This window comes from Anser anser, assembly GCF_964211835.1.
Source record: "Anser anser genome assembly, chromosome: 11".
In the NCBI taxonomy this organism is placed as follows: Eukaryota; Metazoa; Chordata; class Aves; order Anseriformes; family Anatidae; genus Anser; species Anser anser.
This window is the reverse complement of record NC_139732.1, coordinates 9641890-9651892: the sequence shown is the minus strand read 5'-3', so window position 1 is coordinate 9651892 and position 10003 is coordinate 9641890. Positions and strand designations below refer to the sequence as shown.

The 10003-nt window shown below is 41.4% G+C and overlaps 1 protein-coding gene across 1 annotated transcript in view; it reads left to right on the top strand.

Annotated features, from left to right (window-relative positions):
• Nucleotides 1-5237: 5237 nt before the first annotated feature.
• Nucleotides 5238-10003, top strand: part of LOC310905612 (uncharacterized protein) — a 724478-nt gene continuing 719712 nt past the window's right edge. Inside the window, exon 1 of the mRNA XM_083852137.1 lies at nucleotides 5238-9979. The gene's annotated coding sequence lies outside the window, so the exon portion shown is untranslated. The remainder of the gene's footprint in view (nucleotides 9980-10003) is intronic.

The window sequence follows — 10003 nt, the reverse complement described above, 5'->3', positions numbered from 1 at the left end:
GAATTTGTATTGAGATTACAAAACATTGTCTTGAAAGTCAGTATGGCTATGTCCTAATATGGCTAAATCTGGTTCTGATGTTAAACCACAACAGCATCTTCTGCTGCCTCATGTGCAGTATTATTTCTGCCTTCCTGGATAGGCTGTACGCTGGGAAGAGCCATTGGGAACTGCCACTGGGAACAACGGCAGCCCAGAATGACATCTTTGGAGAAAATGGGTTATTTCAGTAAGAGTTAGAGGTCTTTAATTCTGAAGGCTCCTTGATCCCATGGATGTAAACTTATACGCAAAATCAGGGAGATGAATTCCAAGTTCAACCTCTGCTCTAAAGCACATGTCAGTTTTTAATTTATATTGAATAATGCTATTGCTGCTGAAAACTCTGGAAGACAGATCTAATTACTTGAAATGTGTCTTAAGCTGTAAGGACTACTACTTGCTGGGAAGGAGGTGGAAGAACAGGTGTGTGAAAGGAGAACATCAAATCATCAGTTCTAGGCTACATAACCTCCATGGTTTAATATCCCTGTGCATTATCCCTCCACCCCTGGCTTTAGCTTTTCCTTGATAACAGGAGTGGTCATTCTCCTGAAACCCTCATTTTGCATGAGTTCAGAACAAAAATGACAGTAGAAGCGACACAGATGCTCTTAACTATTTTTTCTAACCTACACAGAGGCAGTAAGTCAAAGAAAACTCACTGGGAGGCTGGAGATAGAAGCAGTCTTATTCCTGTGTTCGTTCACCTCTGTCAGAGAAGTCTACAGAGAGAACAAATCCTGTTAGAATTCACAGCGTTTGTTTAATTGGACATCTGTGATTATGCCAAGAGTTTATTCTAGTAGAAGTATGTGTGGGGTGCCCTTTTTCACACTGCAATTCAGTGCTGCAGGCATTGCAAAATGAATAAATTTGTGTATGTGATTTTATAGCTAATAGAGCATAATGTGCCAACATTTTATCAAGTTACATGTAGTGGTTCAATCCAGTCAAAGAGAGGTGGCTCTTAGTGCAAAGTCTGCGAGGAGGGAAAAGTTACTCCTGTAATCTCTTCAAAGTCTAACACGATTAAGAGCCTGACCCTTCTCACACCAGGCTTAAGTATCAAAATCTAATTAGAATCCAGTTACTAACCATATTTCCACAACGAAGCCTGGGTACTACAACTTGCCTGTCAGTATCTTTAGGGAAACTCAATGATGTCTTTAAATTGGGCAAAAAGTGGCAAACTTTCTAAGAAGCGGAGAAGGCAAATTAGAAAAACATTTTCCTTTTAAAGTCGATAGTCCCACAGGTAAGAGGTTTAGAGGAAAATGTGTACATACTTGGCAAAGTTGATCTTCTCTTGATGCTGACATTTCTATTCCTTTAAGGGGTATCTCACAGATACCAAAAGAGGCCAAGAAATCAATCTCACCTTTGTAACTAAAGAATTAGACTTGCTTCAAACTCAAATGCCCGAGTTGTTTTAGATACTGCTACAATCGAACAAGCTTGTGTCAAACACTCATAAAGAGACCCCCAGCCTGCTGCAGTAGGGTACCTGGCCTGTGACATCTACAAATTCCTGGGAGATAGCAGAGCTCTCAGAAGTTGTTGAAGTCCTCAGGAAGAAAGCATCAGATATCATCGTGCTGGGGTTTAATTTGGGAGTTTTAAACGAACTCTTGGTGTTCAGTTTGAAATCAGAAATTCCCCCAAGTGCAATACTGTGGGTCTGAGGCGCTGGATTAAAATGGAATTTGGATGAACATGTTTCTGACTGGGGCTTCTCTACAGGTTACTCAAGTACCACAGATAAAGCTAAAAAGAAACCTTAACTAGGTTCAGGCAGCTCTGCTAAGCCAAAAGAAGAGGCTAGAGCTTTTCTCATGTGGAACTCCTCTTGCCAGCAGAATTACTTTTGAATCACATCGCTCGATTACTAGCACAAATGCATGATTCTACATACTGTTTGATTTAACGCTGAAAAACAAACAAACAGGAGCAATATAAAAATCCAAATTCTATTTCAGTCAGCAGGAATATGAGACATAAGCCAGGCTTAGCAGTGGGGAAAATCCCCATGCTTTTCAGTTGTTGCTGTTCTTTCTAATAAATGTTACAAATGGTGTGAATAGACACAACTTCTGTTACTGTCACTGGGAAAGTGACATTATGCATGTCCTATCTATCTCTGCAGGTATGACTTATCTTCAGCAGCTTTTAGATACTTCTGAGAGCCTACTGATTTCTGAGAGGGAAAGAGGATGTGCTCAATATGCTGACTTCATGCTTCTCAGCACGTGCAGTAGGAATAGGAGCTCTGGGAATTTGTGCATTTTCTTGTTCACAACTGGAATTATGCAATTTTATGTTGCTTATTCTTCCTCATTTTAAAATGCGGTATTCATGTGCTCACTGAAACCTCCATGCAGTTTCAAATTGAACATGTGCTTTCAGGAAGGAGCTTTTTTCCCAGAATTGGTACATTTCTAATGAAAGATCTCTTAAACAGAACTTGCCTCATGCTCAACATATCACTACGATCAAATGTGAATAGATGGAATCAGGAGTGCCACTCCGTAACGTTGTTATGGGCCTGGATGCCCCAGTGTGACTTAATCACATTTAGCTCTTTTCTGCCCAGCCTTGATGATGTTAAGAGAAGGACTCTATTCTGTAAGAGACAGATCTTCCTCTACTTCACATTTTCCCTTTTTGGGCCTTCAGTGTTTCCCCTCCAGTACCTCCTCCACATTGTGTGTATGCACGCTTTGAGACAAAGGCTTTTACAGTCCGGCCTTCAGGTTGCGTTTGGCATACTGCTTGGCTGTAGTTCCCAGCTACTCTGGATGTTTTGGACCATGAGGGTAACAAAACTCATCACTAGGTTATTAACAGTGATCCAGAAATGAGTCCTGAGTACCCAGAGAGGGTACGTGGGGGCACCACAGGTAACGCAGAATTCCTTCTGCCAGGGAACAGCACCTGTAACTGCAAACTAGCAGGAGCAAACACACTGGTGCATCAGGCTATGGGAACCCTATGCTTTTACCTGTTCCCCAGTCTAGAACACATATTGTAATCTGCCTGGTCTTTCTTTCGCCTTTGTTAACAAAGAAACAAGAGAATGACCTGAAGAACATCTAAAATCACTACCTGCCTCCCTGGCCACAGATTGGTATTACTGAGCCTCGTTCCCACATGCAGGTGTGCTCACACATTTTACATTAGCCATGTGGCCAGCAGCGACTGCCACTCGTGTCTGCAGTGCTTCTATTGAGTATTAATAGCACCTGAGGGAAGAAGAGCCTCCTTTCCTCAAGGTTTTGGCTGTGTTCTTGGAGTTTCTGCCTTGTGTAACTACAGTGTAACAGGTAGGGGCTTTTGTCTTGGTTAAAATGGAGTCTCATGTAGTTGTTTCTGCCCTGGTACTGAGGTTCTTGGGAGCAGTACGATAGCAGCATCTGCCTTCAAGTGGTGAGTGTATTCTCCTGCTTTGTGTCTTTGGAAGTACTGGTTGCAGTCTGGGGCTTGCAAAGAACTATCTCCATTGCTGTTTCTTGAGAAAACAAGCCCTACTTCTCACTGTGTTAGCTTCTCTGGTGCTTGGAAGGCTTGTGGGTAGTGTGATTTGGATTAGCCTTTCTCTGGTACCTAGCAGTCCTAATACTCTGTTGCAGTTACTTGTTATTTTGATTTGTTATTATTAGCTTTGAGCCTTTTAACCTGTAAAACGGAACTGGTCACTTAATCTCAGTCTCCATGCATGTCTCCTGAGTAGTTTTGATTGTCATGATATTAAGTCTTGAAAGCTATGGTGAGATTTGCTGACTACTGTAAACAAAGTACCTGTCCTGTTTACCCTTCCCTTGCTCAGTGTTCGCAGCCTACTAATAAGACTGCTTTTGGGCAAGGAGACAGCATGCTGCTGACCAGCCCTCTTCAGCACTATCTCTCTAGCAGTTTCAGAGACTGTGCACTTTTATGAGTCTTTCAGGATAAGTGAGATTTTTATCATTATGTGAAGGGACTATCTTAGGGATAACTGATTAAATGTTGGAAGGACTTCTATGATGCAGTGACACTCTCTCTAGTGGACCAGTTCCTAAACCTTCCGAGGTTATGAGAACAGATATCGGCACTAACATTTACTGGCAACAGGGTGCTAACAGAAAGAGCCTTTATTGTGGGCAGATTCTCCTTTCTGGAGTACATATTGGAGACAACGAATCTGACTAGTCAAGAATGCAGATACTACACAGAAACAAGGTGTAACTATTGAGCAGAAACACTGGCCTGCCACAGTGGTCTTGAAATGGTGCTATAGCTAACCTGTATGAAATCCAAGGTTTGACTGTGCTGTTGTAGACAGCTTAGAAGAGAGAAGAAAGAAGCTCCTGTCTTCCCTCTCAGTGAGAGTATTGTACATGGTCTTGCATAAAGTTACTTTGAAATAATCTGTTTCTAGAATTGGACCCCATTTGACAACTTGCAGGTTATCACCTCTGATGACTGCCAAATGATCAGTCTGCTTTGCTTTCCCTTTTTCTCTGTACCGATAGCAGTACTACTTGTGTGTGTTGCAGGGGGAGGCAGGATTCCTTTTGCTGTCACCTACTCTTCTCATGCAGCTAGAGGTTGTCTTCCTTTTGTTTCTATGAGAGGACTTCAGAAAGACTCACACAGTAATTGTAGCTCATGAAAAAGCAGTCCAGCTAGAATCACCTTGCATTCCTGTGCCCTTCAACCAGGAGCTGTTGCAGTAGTACTTTGCAACTAGAAGTAAACAGCAAGGGTTGTAAATATATGGGGAAAGGCTCCTATCCACCTTCTTTTTCCGTAAAAGAGTATGGGGAATATCCTTTTTCTCAGCACGTCACAATCTTAGAGCTGTACTCCTGTTCTGCAGTGCAGGCAGGGATATGCAGAGACAAATGGCGTACACGTAGAGCTTTTACTGAAGTATTATTTGGTTGCCCTGCATAAGAGATGTGACAAGCAAATAGCTAACTGGTGGTTACAGCTTGGAGTAGCTCGTCTTTGGCAACGCAAGGCGTGCAAGCTAGTTCAGAGCGCCATGAAGGCTGTCACAGATCCGTGAGCTATCAGCGGTGGTGTCCCCTGCTGGCTGCTTCTGCTCTCCTTCAGGAGAAAAGCCTCCTTACATGCAGCATAGACTTCTGTTCGTGGCACTTAATTCTTCAGAGCACTTTAACTATGTATATTTTTCTTTTTCCCTAGGACACCTGCAGGACAAAGTGTTGTATGACTGCAGTAGATCTAGACATCTTTCTGCAATCCAGTCAATTAAAAAAAAATATAGCTGAACAGTAAGAGCAGTGAATTGGAGGTGGAGCTGGGATATTCCAAGCCAGCAGGATTATGGTTTCTTTACACTTGGCGGCGTAAAACTACCACTCTTCCAAAATACATGTTTGTGATGCATTTAGCAGTTTGAGTACCATAACGAGAGCTGGATGAGAGGCAAAACTCCCAGTCCTGGAGCTGGTAGTAATCTGGGCTTGGGAAGAGTGAATGTCTGACGGCCTGTATGGTTAAAAAAGTGGGGATACAATTACTAATGTGATTGAATTAAAGATATTGAATCAAAGAGCAAAAGGAAGATGGGAGAAGGCAAATTCTGCTTTCTCTTCTACAAAAGCAGCCTATCTTTTAACTGTTTTAGCCCAGCTACTGAGATACGGAGCCTGTCGACAGTGGGCTACAGTCAGAATGTGGCCAGCAGGAAACGTGCTTCTACTGGGTGAGGATAACTGCCAAATCTGCTGCTGCCTGCACCCATCAGAATTAAATGATCGTTGTGTAGGGTGGGGAGGGGAAAGCAGGGCTGCATTTCTGTATAGTTGTATAGTGTTTGTTTTCTTCATCTCATTACCTCTGTGTCGAGGGGTGAGGAGTGTTTTTTCCCAATGAAGGGAGGGATGGGATGAAGATTGTGTTAACTGCAAGCTTGCTGTGAACTTGGATTTATAAACTACTGTCTCTCACTTATGGAGCTTGCTCCTTTCCTAAGAAATCACGATGTAAGTCAGAAGTTGTGAAACTAGCTTGGCTTCTGGTAGAGCAGGAGGCAGCACTAAGCAAACTTGTGTTTTGCTTGAGCACTAAGTTGCCTCCAGGAGGCTTGTAGGTTTTTGTTCTGAGTGACTGTACTACAGTTCCCTGTACAAAAAGGTTCTTGTCTGCATGACAGATTTCACACGTTCCCAGACTATGCTTGTTCCACCCTTCTCCTGAAATATCCAAATAATCCCGGGAGTACCTTTTGTCAACCACAGTGACTTTTGCTCAGGCTTAGCCCATCTGTGATGTTCAGTTATCAGTACTATTATCTGTCCAGGATACACTGTTATACTAACATCAGTGCTAATGTGATGATGGGAGAAGTAGGTAAGATAAGTACTGTCCTTCCCTGCCTTTAGGAACTTCGTACCCTACAGAACAAGGACAAAATCCAGAGCAGTGTCTGAAGAACTTCATGGAATGAGGCTTTCCATCCAGTGCATATGTATGTTTGCACAAGTAACTTGTCCTTTTCTATATTAGCGTTACTAGCACAATAACTATTTCTTGTCCTCACAGGAGTCCTCATATTCCACCAGGATTACCTCACAGCTCATGCCCTGAAATGGCAGAGATGCACTCTCTGGGGTTTTAGACTTGCAATGACTGATTCTTTCTTTAGCTGGGAAATAGCCTCAGTTCTCAGAGCAGCAGAAATATGAAGTAAGTGGTTTATAAATTGAGTTTAGAGCAGCAAGCATATTGGTCTGCCCAGAAGTTAGTACGCTACAACTGATGGTAGAACCGAATTAAATTTAATCATTCTGTGAATGTGGAGAAAATGGAATGTGTTCCTTTAAAACTTGAATTTTAACTTGCTAAAACCTAGTTTCTTTTCTTTTTTTTTTTTTTCCTATCTCAGTCATTAACTGAGATATGAGGTCTTGCTCAGGAACACTTTCCCAGCCTTCTAATCTCTAACCTAGATTTATTCTTGGTTTATAGCCACTTGATCTCATAACAAAATTGCCCTTTAGCTTAAACAACTCTTCGCCCTCACTAGTGTTTTTGTTCCTGTTAATATTTGCAGATGACAAGAGAACCATTGTTTAGCTTTAATTCGACTGTTTTTCCTAGGCTGGCAAAGGAAGAGAGGAGAATACAAGAACTCTCCTCTCTGTAGAAGAGAGTTCATGGTGTGCATCAGCTTAAGAAGAGATAAAAATAATGATAAAAATGAGAATGCTGACTTTACTGAGATCTTAGTAACAATTTGCAAAGTTGACCTGGCGTTTGGCACTAACACTTAACACTTGACCTAACACTTCAGTATGGAAAAGCAGTAAGGAATATCCATCTGATCATGTTGCTGGTGAGCCTTCTCAGCAGTGTGCATTTTCCATTTTTCTCTGTGATTCTGTCTCGGTCTTAGTCCTTGCAGTTGCTGCTGTTCTGCTGAGATTTATGAAAGAGGTTTGATGAGCCATAAGGGGATTACAAAGGATTTAAGATGAAGCTTCTGGAATCGCATGTTCCTTTTGCCATTCAGTCATTGTAGGAACAATAAGGGTATGTGTTCCTCCATTCCTGGTGAGATAAGAATGACCTCCCAAGAGTAGGGAGGCTGCAGGTTACCTTTCTGCCTAACTGATGGGACTAAAGCAATCTGCAATCTGCCCAGCCTGCTGACAGGTTTCAGCTGACAACTGTTACCTAAGGATGTGCTATCTCATTTATCTAGCTGACTTTTTCATGCCTTATTGTGTTGCCAGGATCACAAGAAATAGCTGCTGCGTTACTGAAGATTTACTGTATGTAGCTATTCTGCAGGGACACTAAAATGGAGAACTGGAAATCACTCTTTTTGTTTCCTACAATAGACCCTATCATTTGATAGTGTAGTAACCAGCAGTCCTTTGCTTGACTAACCTCCAAACACTTATTTCATAATCTATTCCCATGTTAGACTCTGTGCAACGCAAAGGAAGTAAAAGGTGGTGAGCTCTGGCTAAATACTCAAGTTCTAGTTTGTCTTAAAGAACTCTGCAACAACAAGCATGCCTCAATTGCTTTTCTAACACTGGGCAAACCATACAGACTTGCTTGTTTCTTGTGCATGTGATTAAGAGTGTAACTGCACTAACTTAAATCATTCAGTTGAAAGTCTAGACAAAAACAGAAGGCATCTATTTCAGAAGACTCAAGCTTTTCAATATGCTGCACAGCCTATAAGAAAAGGATGAACTATATCATATATATGCTATAACTTGGCATTACTTTCTCTCACAATCTATTTTCTCATGTTGCAGTGAGCTAAGGAGACTTAGTTTTTTTTTCTAACCCCTGATACATAGTAGGTCTTATCAAATGAACATAAATTCTAAGCAACTTCAGAACAGCTTAATAATTATACTTACTGTATGAAACTTTCCAGCACTCAGAAAACTTCACAATATAGATTAATAAAAATAGTAAGCTATGCGCTCCTGAGTGAGGGTGCATAACTACATACCACAACCAGAGCTGCTGGTCCTTACTCTTTAGACAAGGTATTTCGTATTGAGACAGGTGAAAGCAAAACTTTTCTCTAGTTTATGAACAGACAAGAAGCTGCCAGAGTAGATGTCACTCTCAGAAAGTGAGCTCGGCAAGTGAGGCTTTATTTTCTTTAACTGAATTTGAAGTACCACCTGCTCAATCAAGCTATACTCAATGTTATATACCCTTGTGAAAAGGATTATCCATGTGCACCATGGAAATGGTTCTCTTGGAGCATGGAACTAGGCCTATGTTCTCATAGCTTGTATGTAGGCACAGTTCTGGTGGCTGCAGGCTTTCCCTAAAGGTTTGTCTAAAGAATAACCATATTAGAAGCTACCTGCGTAAGAATGAATATAACCTTAATTTCTCTTGCAGCACTTATTCTTTGAGGCCAAGACTTGTAGTATTGTAGCACAAAATATACTTTGAGACAAGACACAATGCAAACAGCAAGTGTGAAGGCCACCTTAATTCTAATCGTTTGCATAGAAAGACATAAGTAATTTTCCAATTTTCTACATAATGGATTATGTTTTACTGATTGCTTGATTATGACTCACAATTAGCAAAAACGTTTTTTCTGAAAAATGGTATTAATGGTGTTTTCCAGCATAAAACCATTTCAGAAATCTGATTAGTAAGGGGAAAACAGTCATTTTAGTTTTGCTGATGTTTGGGCAGAAGCTTACTAAATTAGAAATTGGACTACTGTTACTGATGGATTTGCAATACTAAGTGTCTATTTATCATCTTGCCCTCAGCACTAAATGCTACTGAGTAGATACTCTTACAGCTGAAAGGGCAGGCCTGCAGGCACTGAAGAGGAAGAAGTCACCCCTATAGCTCTTCAGTTTTTCTGCATGCTGACAAAAACCCATCTGATTTAGGCACGTTATCTGTAATTCCAGGTATTTAAATGGATGATGGTCATTAACTTTTAGTTATGTATGGCACCTGGTTAGACAGGAATGGTTAAGAAAACAACACTAGGAGCTGGATTTTAACTCCTCATCCTCTTCTTTCATCCTGTCTCTTGCTCTTTACAGCTGGTGGGAGGGAGGACCCAGATGCTGTTTACACAAAGATCCATTAAAATACTCAAAATTGAAGAATTGCAGTCTTTTAGTTGTCACCTGTGGGACCTTCCTCATCTAAGGCAGCTGCAGAGGATGGGGGAAAGCCTGTCACATGCCCCTGAACTGGCTCAAATTCAGTTGTATACAAGTAAATTTTTGTCACTATAAGTGAGGTCCTTGGAGGCTGTCCTTGGGTGTCTGCTGGGTGACTATCTGTCCATCAACTCTGAAATTTAAATGAGTGTTTAGTTTTCTACTGATCTTACATTAGCTCAGAGCTGATGAACAGGCCTTGTTATCCCAGCAGGCCAGTGCTGCAGGAAACAAACACTTGGAGTCAACCTGCTGGGGTAAGGGGGTACTATACCAGACAC